Source organism: Citrus clementina, unplaced genomic scaffold (assembly GCF_000493195.1).
Source record: "Citrus clementina cultivar Clemenules unplaced genomic scaffold, Citrus_clementina_v1.0 scaffold_1, whole genome shotgun sequence".
NCBI classification, from domain to species: Eukaryota; Viridiplantae; Streptophyta; class Magnoliopsida; order Sapindales; family Rutaceae; genus Citrus; species Citrus x clementina.
Genome location: NW_006263303.1, coordinates 8,024,925 through 8,038,371, shown reverse-complemented (window position 1 = coordinate 8,038,371; position 13,447 = coordinate 8,024,925). Strand labels below are relative to the sequence as shown.

Below are 13,447 nucleotides of genomic sequence, written 5' to 3'. Positions count from 1 at the left end.
CTAGATTTATTAAATTTAGCCACAAGTAGTAGGCATTTGATTGGATGGTAGAAATTTTTGTGTATTGAATTTGGATTATTTAGTTATGGGAGTAGGATATCTCATATTTTTGTTATTGAAGTTTTGGAATTTGTAATATATACTAATAATATTTAAATGTGAAATGAAAGATTTTGTGATATAAATCAATTTCTTTTTGTTATTTTGTGGTGCCTTTTAATTTTACCAATAAATCAATAGGCAATGATCCAATTCAATTTTTTATTTTTTAAAATAAATTAATTAGTGATGCCATGGTAACAGTAATTATAGACACTAATAAAATATCAATAACTACTAATACTATGGTGTCATAATATCGGTGATACTGTGGTAATAGTAATCACTGACACCACTTACAAGTGTCACTATTTTTCTGACTCCCAGATTACTGACACAATTAACAAGTGTCAGTGAAAGTAATTTCTGACACTATTCTAAAGTCAGTAAAGACCATTTTTCTAGTAGTGCATAGTAATGAAAAGGAATTGTTAGCTATTAAAAATGGAATAGCTAAATTTACTTTCTTTTTGTTACCAAAGAAATTCAAGGTAAGGTTTGATAACACTTAGGTCAAAGAATTTATATTTAATAAATTGTATAACCTTCCTCAATATAAAAGGATTATTAGATGGCAGCGGTTCCTTGCTGAATATGATTTTGGGAATTGAATATATTGAAGGATCTAGCAATTGTATTACATATTTTCTTAGCCAAGAATATAATGGAGATGAGTATTTCCAAAATAATTAAGGGCATAATGATGTGCTCTAAAGGTCAAGAATTGGTAATAGTATGATTTATGATGGGTTTGCCATGATAGATGATGACCATGAAGAATTAAGCAATCTTTGTCTAGACAAAAGCTTGCAAAATCATTCAGAAGTCAAGACTTCAGAATAATATATTAGCAATATGCTAAAAAAGGTATATTTCAAGGATCAAACTGAGGGGTAGACTACCCAGAATTCTTCACATAACTCAAAAGTCACATATCTAAAGAAATTTCTCATAATCAATGATCTTAAAGAACAATATATGAAAAAAAGAAGATCTTAAAGCTCTTCATTAAGCTTAAGACCTCAATATGATAAAAGTAGACAATCTATTCCGATGATTAAAATTTCATTAGGAAGTGACTATGCTTATGATTATAAAAGAATTGGTAAAATAGCCTATGAGATTCCTCTTAGTCAGGCTATAATACCAGATCATTCAGGGTTATATCCAAGGATTAACTTTGTTCCAAGAGCTGATCCAAAATTGATAAAAGAAATATTTGAATATGGTTTTATTAACCTTGTTTATGTCAGTGATGATCGTAGGGAATTAAAAGAGCTCTTAGAAAAAAAAATTACAGAGGCTGTCAATGATCTCAAAAGAATATCCAAAACAAAAGAAATGATTTTTATCAAGATCCTCACTACTTGCCCTAAATACTGTGATAACAAGTCGTACACATGATTCAAGTTGGGATTAACAAGACAAAAGTTAGTCCAACTGTTGATTTAGATTAGGTCTACAATGATTATGATCCTCAATTATTCAAGCCCAGAGCTCTCACTAGTAAAAGGGCCATTGTAATGAAAATCCTTTATAAATGTCTTGAGAGGATAAGTAAGGAAAAAATATGGCTCCATGAAGCCACAAAGGAGCATATAATCTTTTCTATGAGTAGAAAAGAAAGCATCTTAGCCAAACATGCAATACTAAAAAAGAAAAAGGCAATATATGAAAATCTCGTGGAATCCAGCTTGTCAACACACTATGTGGTATGCAAGGTGTTAAAGCATCAATCATCATATGGCTATTTCTACGAAGGATCAAAAGGGGAGTCTGGCAGGAAATACATGTCGCTAGATGAGGAACTGATAATTGGCATGTGACAGAGTCCACTGGAAAAGATAAACGATGCTAGTATAAACCATCGATAATTCAAAAAGAAAAGATTCAAAAAAGATGAAGCTTATCAAAACCATGTAAAGGCTGTTAGCCAACAGGAAAAAGAGGACAATAAATGTCTTCAATGATATAAAAAGACGGGGTCACTTTATCACAAGGGATCCACAATCCACAAGAAAAATTTAACAAGTGTCATGTAAAAAGAGATAATCTTATCTCTTTAAGCTTATAAATGGAAACATGTAAGAAGGGAAGGACATCACATGTCTAACCCTTCAACAATATATGTATTCTTTGTAGCCATCTTTTGTAAAATTCTAGCTATGAAATAAATAAAACTCTTTTGAATGAAATTATCATCTTCCAGATATCGTATATAATCTTATAAATTAATCAAGAACCTTTTATACTAATACTTGTGCTTGATGAAGAAGATTTCTTGTTACTAAGCACTCTTCTAGAGACAATCGTAAGAAATTTACTTAGATATATCTTATTAGGCCAACATGTTGTGTGTTGCGTTAGGCCGTGTGGAATAGTTGCTAAAGTAATCTTGTATGATGTGTGGAGCTATGGCAGTGCTGACCATGGACCTCTCTATGGTTGGAGGCAATTAGTGAACCTATCTTAGAATTCCGAGAGATAGTATATTGGTTAGTAATCTTGAACTATCTTCTTTTGTTTTAGCAACAAACGAAAGTATGTTGGGTCTTGTTCGTTTTCTGAGAATTTTATAAGATAAAAAGTGATATGAGTAACTCAAATTCGTAAAAATGAAAAGATTTGTTAGCAAATTTTTAGATTTAATTGATAATTTAGATTTTAGTCAAGAATATTAAGTTGTTTATACAATTTCTATTGTTAAAAATACATTGAATGCAAGCAAGCGCTTATACAAAGAAATGAAAAGGATTAACATCAATAACCAAGAAGTATTTGATTCCTTTGAAGAGGAAAATAAGATAGCATTAATGGAATCAATTTTATATAGTCTTGAAATAATACAAGATTGGCGCAAAACTAATAATAGAACTCAAAACCGACCATAAATAATGAATAATAATAATAATGATAATATGAATATGTTGATTCAAGAAGCTGAATTTAGATTACAACCTCTCTATGAAAGTCTTGATGATATGATCCTTAATTGGGAAAATAGATTCAATGTCTATATAGAGATGTTAGAAGAAAAAAAAAATTGGTCAATATCTCAAAGGAGGCAAATAATCATAAATAGCATATCCCATTTAGAATTTATAGATTTATATGAATTTGATAATCATTTAGAAATTTTTAAAGTAATAGTTAAAACTTTAAAAGGTTTTAAGGATAGATGTAAGAGAAATGGAAGTAGAGATGATTTCTTAAGATTATAAGTCCCTAAGATGACTATAAAAATCTTGGGCAGTCAAAGGAATTAATAAAATTTAGCATATTTTGCAAAAAGATCCTTGTTATACTAGATGTTGTAGACATTGTTGTAAGCATTTAATTGTTGAAGTTAAAAATACTTTCCACAATACATGAAAATTTAAATTATATAATTCAAACTTTAAATTTATAATAGTAACTTAAAATGCATAAAATATTTAGTTTTAGATTTCATCAATGTAAATGAGAGACTAAAATTTTACTATTAAAACAAGTATACAAATTTATCAAACTAATTCAGAATATTTCTGTTGTAAGCAAATCATCATCACTAAAATCAATACCTAAACTCCTTACTGCACTCTTTTTTAACTAAAACTTTTATTATGATTAATTAATTTGATTAATTACTTATTTAATCTTTCTCTCTCTCTCTCTCTCTCTCTCCTTCTCTTATCAAAATCTATTATGATATATGAAGTAAATATTACATTTAACAAATGAATATTATTCAAAAATTAATAAATTTAGCCCTACCGTAATCCATACAAAATGAAATGATCGATACCCATCATGTAAAAATCAAAAACTAAAGTTTCTATACCTTTTGAATCTATTAGAATTTTTTTGTCAAATCTCAAAAGCAGAAACTCTAAATGATAATAATAAGCATTATAGTGAAACCAAAGAAAAACTTGATTTAGCAAGAAAGAATTAAAAAAAATGAAAGAGAGAGAACTAGTTGAAGTTTTGACCATTGTTACAATAGAGAGAGAAAATAGTTAATCAAAGGTAATTTTGTGATTTTTAAAATTAATAAATTAAAATAAGAAGTTATAATTTGATAATTATTTTAATTAAAAGAGTATATGTTGAAGGAATTTATTAGGTTCGAATAACTCCACCTTTATAAAAGTTAGGGGTTCGTTTGAAGTGGTGACAATGTCCAACTCCTAGGCATACAATATTTTCATTAAAACAAAGTCGAAGTAATCGTAGTGGTGGCCTCTACAAGTTGCAAATACTTCATTGTGCACTATTAAGGACCATATCAAAATTGACCAATATGCCTTTGGTCGAGTGGGACAGCACTCGCTCTCACTCATAAAAGTGTTTGAGCTCTCATGAAAATATTATGGTGGTTTCATTTCCTTCCTCTATTATTAAATAATTGAGTAAAGACAATTTTTTTTCTTACGAAATATGAGTGAAATAGATGTTATTAGGTAGAGATATTCTTCTCTCTTATGTTGAGTAGAGACAATTATTAAGTAAAAGCAGTCTTCTCTCTTACGAAATGTAAGTGGAGTAGATGTTGCTCAAATATTAGTGAAGACAGTAACGTAAACTAGTCCCAGTATCAAAGAGGGAAAAAAAGAAGGAAAAAAATAGAAACAAGAAGAGAAAAGGAGAAAGAAAAAGGAAGAAAAAAGATAGAGATGAAGAGAAAAAGAATGCAAAAAAAAAAAGACAATTATTTTTTGAATGGGGCTATTTGAATATACAAAATTCCTTTCTACGCTAATTTTTAAAAATAATTTTATTTTTTAAAATGAAAAATTTAAAAATTTAAAAATTACCTTTCATTAATCTTTCGCTACTTATTAGTGGGGAAAACTAATTCACTAACATGCACTAAAACTTCTTCCAAAATATCTTTTGGATAAACATTAAATCTATTATTAAGTTGAATAACAATACCAGTTGCTTTAAGTATCCCGTGTTTTAAGAAGTATAAATAGAATAAGGCATGACATTAATAGATGAAGTTAAGTCTAGTATAGCCCGTTCAAACTTAGTGTTACTAATTGTGCATGGAATGGTGAAACTTCCTGAATCTTTGCATTTCATAGTGTAAGTGTAAATGTCAATAGTAGTGTGATGTGATATCAATTATTGTGTTATTGTAATGCCCATGATATTTCCCCCCACCTCCCCCCGCCCAAAAAAAAAAGGGACCATATTAAAATTGTTGATTCAAGTGTCTGCATGCAGTATCATTCGTTAATTATAGAAAGAAAAATGAAGCTCCACTTCATTGATGTGAAGAGATACATGTTGAACATTGAATGAATCAATCAAACTTTGTAGATATACTGCTAAATTTTAATGAAAAGAGGTGAGAAAAGAAACGAGAAAAAGAATAAATGGATATGAACAAGCAATTGTTCTTTCTTTGTCTGTACAGTTTCAATCAATCTGTAAGCAGGAAACCCAGAGAACAAGTGAACAATTATGTAATAAGAGGAAAAATCCCTCTTCTTGCGTATAAACTGTTGACAAAACCCAAAAGTTAAAACCAGCAATCACAGGAATCATAATAGCCACGCAGCACACTCCCAAAAGACGGGAAAAAATATTTCAGATTTTGTGTTGGTAAAATTCAGGACGCACGGAAGAATTAGGGTTGCAAAAATGCAAAATATCTTCTTTTGCTCAAACCATCATTGTGCTTGCTTTGCTTGGTTATCACTGCACTAAAAGCTGTGCCCAAAAAAAATGATTAATCAATTAATTTAAGAGAATGAATAATCTTGTTCATCATGGCAAAGCTCTTTCCTCAGTTTGTGGGAAAATAATCTGCAAGCATCCATGCTTAGATCAATGGCCGCTGAAAGAGCTATAAACAATGCAGCATCGGCCATGCAAGTCACGTGCTGCACCCCAACTTCTACCACAGGCTTGCTTACTTTTCCTTCACCTTCAACCGTTGAGCCCATCACAAACCCTTTAACCGGTGACCTTGAATTCAACAAAGATTCTCTCGTAATTCTACTATCAATGCAAAATTTGCCACCCTTTTTGACACTCAATGTGGCTTCGGCAATTGAGATTCTGCTGTTGGGGCCGGTGCTGTCCGTAACAAGCTCAAACTTGTAGCCTAAGCCATCAACGGCGCCTCTCTCTCGCCATGCCTCGAGACGGCCCCACGGTTTCCAGCTGCTTACGGAGAAACCATTTGGCCGGAGGATCAGCCACGCACCGGGGTTAGATCGGGAGACCCGGTCTGACCCGGGCGAGGGAACAAACGGAGTGATCATGGAGGCGGCCGCAACGGGTGAGCCCGAGAGATCGTATATCATTATCATCCATCCTTTACGTTCTCTCCCACTTCGTTCTCTATCACCTGAAAATGTTCTCATCCAGCCTCTACTGCTGCCGTTATTGTTGGTAAAATCTGATGGCAGACATCTGTTTAGTTAACACACGGCAAAATCAATTGATCAATATACTGAATAGTAAGCGGAAGCTAGAGCAAGCTGAATCATAAAAGAGAAACCAAATATCTCCGCACATGGATGGAACCAGAGGTAGGTAATCGGTTGATGTACGGGTAAGGAGATTCAGATTCTAATTGTCTGTTTGACCAAACTATAAGTAGGCAATGAAAGTGCTTTGATAATTATTTGCCTTTATGTTTTGTTCATTAGGAAACCCATTTTTGAATTTTTTTTTCCCTCCATGTAACTACTGAATATCGTGATCAGTCATGGTTTGTAATAATGCAGATTGTTCGCATGCAACGCCAAGTTGATATTCTCGTCTGGGTACTAGAGAATAATGATAATAATAATAATAATAATAGTAATACAAGCAACAAACGACAGGAAAATTACAACTTGCAAATTAAAGAAATAAACAAGAAATTCAATTTTGCTGACCCTGTAAACAAGAACAATCCTGAAACATAATTTAAAACGAAAATACCAAAGACAAGACTACAGTATCAATTAAGCATTCAATATGTATGTATGTAATCTTGATGTTTTAGTCAATGTGCCAAATATGGGACGCCAGCCGACCGATTAACACATGCGAAATTGTTGTTTGATGGGGGCCAAGATTATTAGATGACCAATCAATTAAAATACAGCATTACCAGCTGTAATTAAGATATTGTTACCTACTACCATATATGATCCCAAATTTTTCACGTTAGTTACTATGGAAGAAACAGGGGCTTACATCATGAGGATGAGGTGAACAAAAATGGGAACTAGATAGTGGTGAGCCCAACTTTGATTATTATGGCATGTGTGGGGTTAGTTAACAGCTAAGAAAGAAGTTGACAACCCACATGCCTTACTTTGTCAGGGAAAAAAAAAAAAATTCGGAATACTCCCCGAATTATTCAATGCGACAAATAATAATAATAATAATAATTTCTTTTGAAAAAGTGTTTACCAAACCAATCATGAGTAGCAAAAATTAAGTTTACAAGAAAATGAAAAAATGTAAAATGTAAAATTACCTTGATCTTGAGTTTCGGTCAGCGCTGAACTTGCAACTGAAAACGGGTTGTCTGATATTCCCCTGAATTTGGAAAACCACGGGACTACACTCCGGCTCACCGCCGAACTGGAAGACGAACCGGGGATCCGGTTCAGAACGGACCGTCAAGTGAATCCGAGGGGAGGGTTTATCCGGCTCGCGCCCGAGTTTCAGCCACCCATTACGGAAGACAATGGACTTAGAGTCAGCCCCAGCGAGGTCGATGATGACATTGAGCCGGCCAAGCAACTTGCCCGAGCTGACCCCGCACGTGCTGCCATGCGGCCCGCGTAGACGGACACTCGGAGGGTGATGGGTTTGTTCGAAAGGCGGCGGAGAGAGGCGGCGTCGAGGTGGAAGCCCAACGCGGACGTGGAGGACTCCGGTGGGGCGTCGTTTTGAGACGTGCAGAGAGGCATGAGGGCTGTTTGCGAGGGGAAGTTCTTGATCTTGAGCTTGCAGAAGCACGGGGTTGACGAAGGGTGGACGCCCGGACCAGCAGGTCGGGTGGCGGCGTGAGGGAGTTTGAGAGCCAAAGATTCGACGATCAAGCGAACAAATGGGCATGGATCCATGCTTGTGAATGAATGTTAAACTTAATTTTTTTGCTGGCAAGAAGACGAAGAAGAAGAAGAAGAAGAAGAAGAAGAGGAGCAGTGAGTAGTGAAGCTCGTAATGTACGTCAGTTTGAAGAGATGGGAAGATAGAGAGAGCGCTTGGGGAACATCTATATCTTCATGGACTCTATTGAATGTCCGCTCATCTCATCTCACCTGTCTTAACCTTTTTTTTTTTTCTCTCTCTCTCTCTATTAACTGTTGGTTTCTTGTGCCAAAATTTCTCTTTCTTTGTCGCTTTTTCTTCTCGCGGGAAAATGGTGCTAAAACTATGTCTCTGCTGTGCTGTTTAAAATATTATTTCTAAAAAATTATCAATTCAAAAAAGATACGATGTTTCTAATGTTACAAAAGTTTTGAAAAAAGAAAAATTATTTATTTATTTAATTAAGGCTGAGTTTGGAAGTGCTGTGCCAAACTGTAGGATAAGAATTTCTTGTTTTTGATAGATGTAATCTTCGTTAATTTGGAGCTTGCCTGCCATAATGCACCACTCTCAAACGCAATCTAAATCATTATTAGTTTTTTTTTTTATTTGCACACAATGTTTAAAAATGGTATCATAAATTTGTATCTCGCAATGGAGTATTACTACTATAATAAGAATGTATAGCACATATTCTTGTGTGAAGCAACATAAATGCAACTATATTAAAATATAGTGGGTAACTATTCGATTATTAATTCATATTTTTGACTTACTTGTCGTTTAATCTTTATATTTTAAAAAGTATTTTATAATACTCTTACTATTAAATATGTCACTTTTTTTACTCCTATTTTTCTTTTTCTTTTATAATAATGCCTTGCAAAAATATTTTTGTCATTAATTAATTTATCTATAAAAAATAATTAGTAAATTAACTAATAAGTATTAGCGTGAAAGAATTAGTGTTTTTTTTACACATATGCAATAATTTTTCTAATAACTATTTATAAATAAAATAATATTAGAGAACTTAAAGCAATTTTTAATATCCTTGCAACAATTTTACTAATAATTATTTTATAAAAAATTAATTTACCAAATGAATTCTTAAAATTAAAATAATAAATTTTTATATTACTTTTAAGGTTAATTTAATAAATTATTATTTTTCCTTTTCATTAATATCCCCAAGAATAATGTTGCAAGAATGCTATTGTAAAAGGAAAGAGAAAGTAAGGATTAGAGGGTACCATATTTTATAACATAGGTGTTTTGAGATTTTTTTTGAAAATATAATGATTAAACAAGTACTTAACTCAAAATAATTCCATAGGAATTAGACATGCATTTACCCAAATATCCTAAATTTTAAAACTATAGATAGGCATGCTTTCAATGTTTTGATTGTCAAATTAGTACATTTGTCATCATGTAGGCTGTCTATAACTCTTCACTTAAGTCCATGTTTTAGTAATTCTTCGTATAAATATATAGTTACTAAAATATATAAAATTAAATAATTCTCATCGTGTCAAAAAAAAAGAACAAAATTTATATCTTTATGTTCATCTATATTTTTTATATAAACATTCGCATAAAATAATTATCAGTCTTTAATTAATATTAGACTCATAAAAAAATATAGGTGGAACATACACACTACATGCATCATTGTGTGTTTGTGTAATACAATTTTGACATATAAAATGACTCTGAAAATTAAACCAACTATTCCTAACCATGACAAAGCAAACGTTGAAAACTCTTGGCATGAATTCACATACTTTCGGTACATTTTATGTAAGTCTTGCTGCTCACCTAATTGATTTGGTTGTAGTCAAAATTCAAGGAGAGCAAAAAAAAAAAAAAAAAAAAAAATGAAAGAAATTAGCAAACGATAAATTGGCGATAAAATGGGGGAGTTTTTCTCGGCAACATACATTTGGACCCACAATGGGGTCGTGACAGCTGGGTTAAGGTTGTCACCACGTTGTTAATTTGCTAGGGGAGGCTTTGGCCAAGCTGAAGTTTGATTGGGCAAGAATTTTTCCCGAATCCAAATCAGCATCAAATATGAGAGGCAGAGAAACTATTGACGTGTCATTCATTGGGACCTTTTCAACTCTAATCGCTGTTTTGGACGGCTTTACTTGACGGCGCGTAGGGGATTCATGCTTTTCTTTTTTTTAAAAAAAATTATTATTATTTTTCAATTAAGAGCTCAATAAATCGGATACAAGCATTTATCCATATTCCATAATCATAAATCATAATCTTATATTGTAGTTCCGACTTCTTAATTTCTTAAACAATTATTCGAATATTATTAACATATTCTCCACAAAAGTTTTAGAATATGTGTTGTAAATTATCTAATTAAGAGTGTTTGATATATAATAACTCGAAATGGAATTTTGAACTTTTAATATGAAAATTACATTACAGGACAAGAAAATTAAACTCAATACATTTTAAAAGTTTTCAGAAAATAATACGCTACAATTAGCAAATAAAACATCAATTTTCTTAGAATATGCGAACATATCAAAAGTATGGTGAGCAAAAATGGTTCGGTTTGATTGCTAGAATTATTTCAAAAACTGATCGATTCTTAGTAAAAAAAATTAATCAAAAATTTTTATAAAAAAATGCAAAGAAAACTAATTCAAATTATTCTTTAATTCATAAATTTGAGTCATTTCCAGTTTCAGGTTCGAGTTCAATTTCTAGCAACCTCAAATTCAAAATACCTATATCCCTTAGATTGACAAAAAATAAAAAGAAGAAACTTTATAGTTGAATTACACAGCTGCAAAATCAACTAGAGTACACTTAGATAATGTTTTTTTTTTTTTTTGAAATTTGAGCGAGTCTAAATAGGTTTGAATATGAAAATCTAAATGACACGTTTATTTTTTTTTCTAAATATCTGAATATAAGTGGCATCTGGTTTGTTTTTATAAATAAAAAAAATTAAACATAGTTATTTGACATTAATATCCGTACAAATCAAAACAAAGAAAGGGACTAGATTTTATAGTTGAAGAAATAATTATATTTTCTAGATATTTTTAAAATATAATATTTATTTCTTATTCGGACATTTTTCTATTAAGATAAAAGGAACAAAAATTTATTTTTACTATTTAAATATAAATATTTAAAAATCAAACATAAGATTAAAAAAAAAAAATCAAATTTCAAACTTAAAAATGTTTAACGAACAATCCTTTGTTTATACACAGCTATGATAAGAAGCATCTAGAATTGAAAGAAGACTCTTAGCAAACGGTTGACAAAAGGAGGGAAAATTTGTTGCAGTCGTTGTGCTAGCCAGCTGGAGATGAGCTGTGCACTTGATGGTAATTGGTCCATGTCATCAATCTTGAAGCCAAGTCATCGGGAGACGCTTAATTAGCTCGTTCCTTTTCGGTTGTATTGTCAAACCTTATCCTAATTTGATAATATTTCTAACATTATTTTATGTATACTTTATTTTGAGAGCGACCAGAGCAGGGCAAAATCTTCGTTGGGTGGGGGACCCTTTTTTAATTCAAGATACAATATTGATTTGATCGGAGCGTGGGGCAGGTGGGGGGAGTGGGGCAAGCGTGTTGGCACGCCATCCCGTTTGCTTGGCAAATCCCATTCAAAAACATGATGTTTGTTTCGTTTCTACGCTACCAAACCAAAACAGTGCTGACTGCAAGTGCTTGCTACAGCTCATGCACTGTTCCTGTGGCCAGTGGGATGCTCGCAACCGGACATTCATTAATTCCCAGTTCACTAAAGAATAAAGTTCGCCAGGTCAAGTCAAGTTCAAGCCTCGCCGTGAATCAATTAGTGGCTTAATGATTGCTTTTAACAACTGGGTTACATTTTGCCCTTTTACTGTTACGTCGCGATTGCATGGTCCATGTGTGGGATCCTCATGTCATGCATGCACCAAACGTGAGGTGGCCGAATTTAATTGGCTGTCCCCGGCCTTTATTGTGGGGTTATTGCTGGTCGTTGCCGGCACTGGTTTAGTAAGAATAATGAAAGAGATACGCTAATTAAGACCGTGTGTACTGTATTATTTATGATATGTCGATTGCTTTTACTTTATACAAAAACAATTATTCAATATTCAAACTTTGAGTGTGCGCTCAGCTGAATTGTTATTCGGAAGACTGCTGGCGGAAACGTATAGGTTAGCTTGTAAGTCTACTAGCTTCCCTCCTTAAAAAGGGAAAAAGTGTTCATATGCCTTTGGCTAGGAAGACAAATTTTGATTGGACCTCGTGATACAATAGAATCTCGTATGATAATGGAGATATAAATTGTTATACAAACTAATGTGTCAATACACTAGTGGTTAGATTAAATATAAGATTTAACAATTCAATTTATTCACTGAAGTGAACCTATATATAAACAAATAGTTGATAATAATTGCTTATGATCAAAGCATATTTGAACTTTGAAGGAATATTTGGCACATGTATATTTTTATATCTCTATCACTTATTACTTTAAAAAGGAGTAAAAAATTGTAATTATCTGTTTATTTTATTTTATTGATCAAAATAATTGGTCAAATAATCACCGAATGAACCTTTTTACTTGCCATCCATTTCATTGCTGATCTTCATTCTTGACCTTGACATTATTAACTAATTTGACCTAAAATACGTTAAGATGAAGTAAGCATGGCTTCATCAAGAGCCAGTGACAGGGATCTCCCCACTGGCCCACTGTTTATGTTGGGCCCTCAGCGTTTGGAAATCAGGCATGTATGTACCATCAATGTCCGTTAACGTTATCAACAGTTCGATACCGAGTACTGATTGAAATTTTAAATTTTTTTAATCTAAATTCCATTCTAAATAATATGTGGTTAATTAATTAATTAATTAATTAATTAATAATTTTTTATAAAATTTAAGTGAATTAAGTGAATTAATTGTATTATCTTTATTAATTAATTAAAAATTTAGGATATGTAGTAGCATTATTCATTCAACACCACACATCATGGCACTTTAAATCTCTTGTTTTAATTTATAAGAATAATACTCCCCTAGACCTCAAAAGGCCGAGAGTATTCCTCTCATGCTTCGTCCTATTTGTACATACGAATATCACGATATGTGTATAATTTTTTTTTTTTTAGTTTTTAACCTTATCAAGTCACCTAATGTTGTAGCTTATAACAACTTCACATTTATATATAATAATCTAAAAATATTTAGTAATTTTAAACCACACTTTATTTAATTTGTGTAACTCTTTTATTGTAAGTTACAATGTTGTGTAACTTAACTACACCCTT

The 13,447-nt window shown here is 32.1% G+C and overlaps 1 pseudogene; it reads right to left on the bottom strand.

Moving 5' to 3' along the window:
* Positions 1-5,442: 5,442 nt before the first annotated feature.
* LOC18056174 lies at positions 5,443-8,384 on the bottom strand (annotated as a pseudogene).
* Between the last annotated feature and the right edge of the window lie 5,063 nt (positions 8,385-13,447).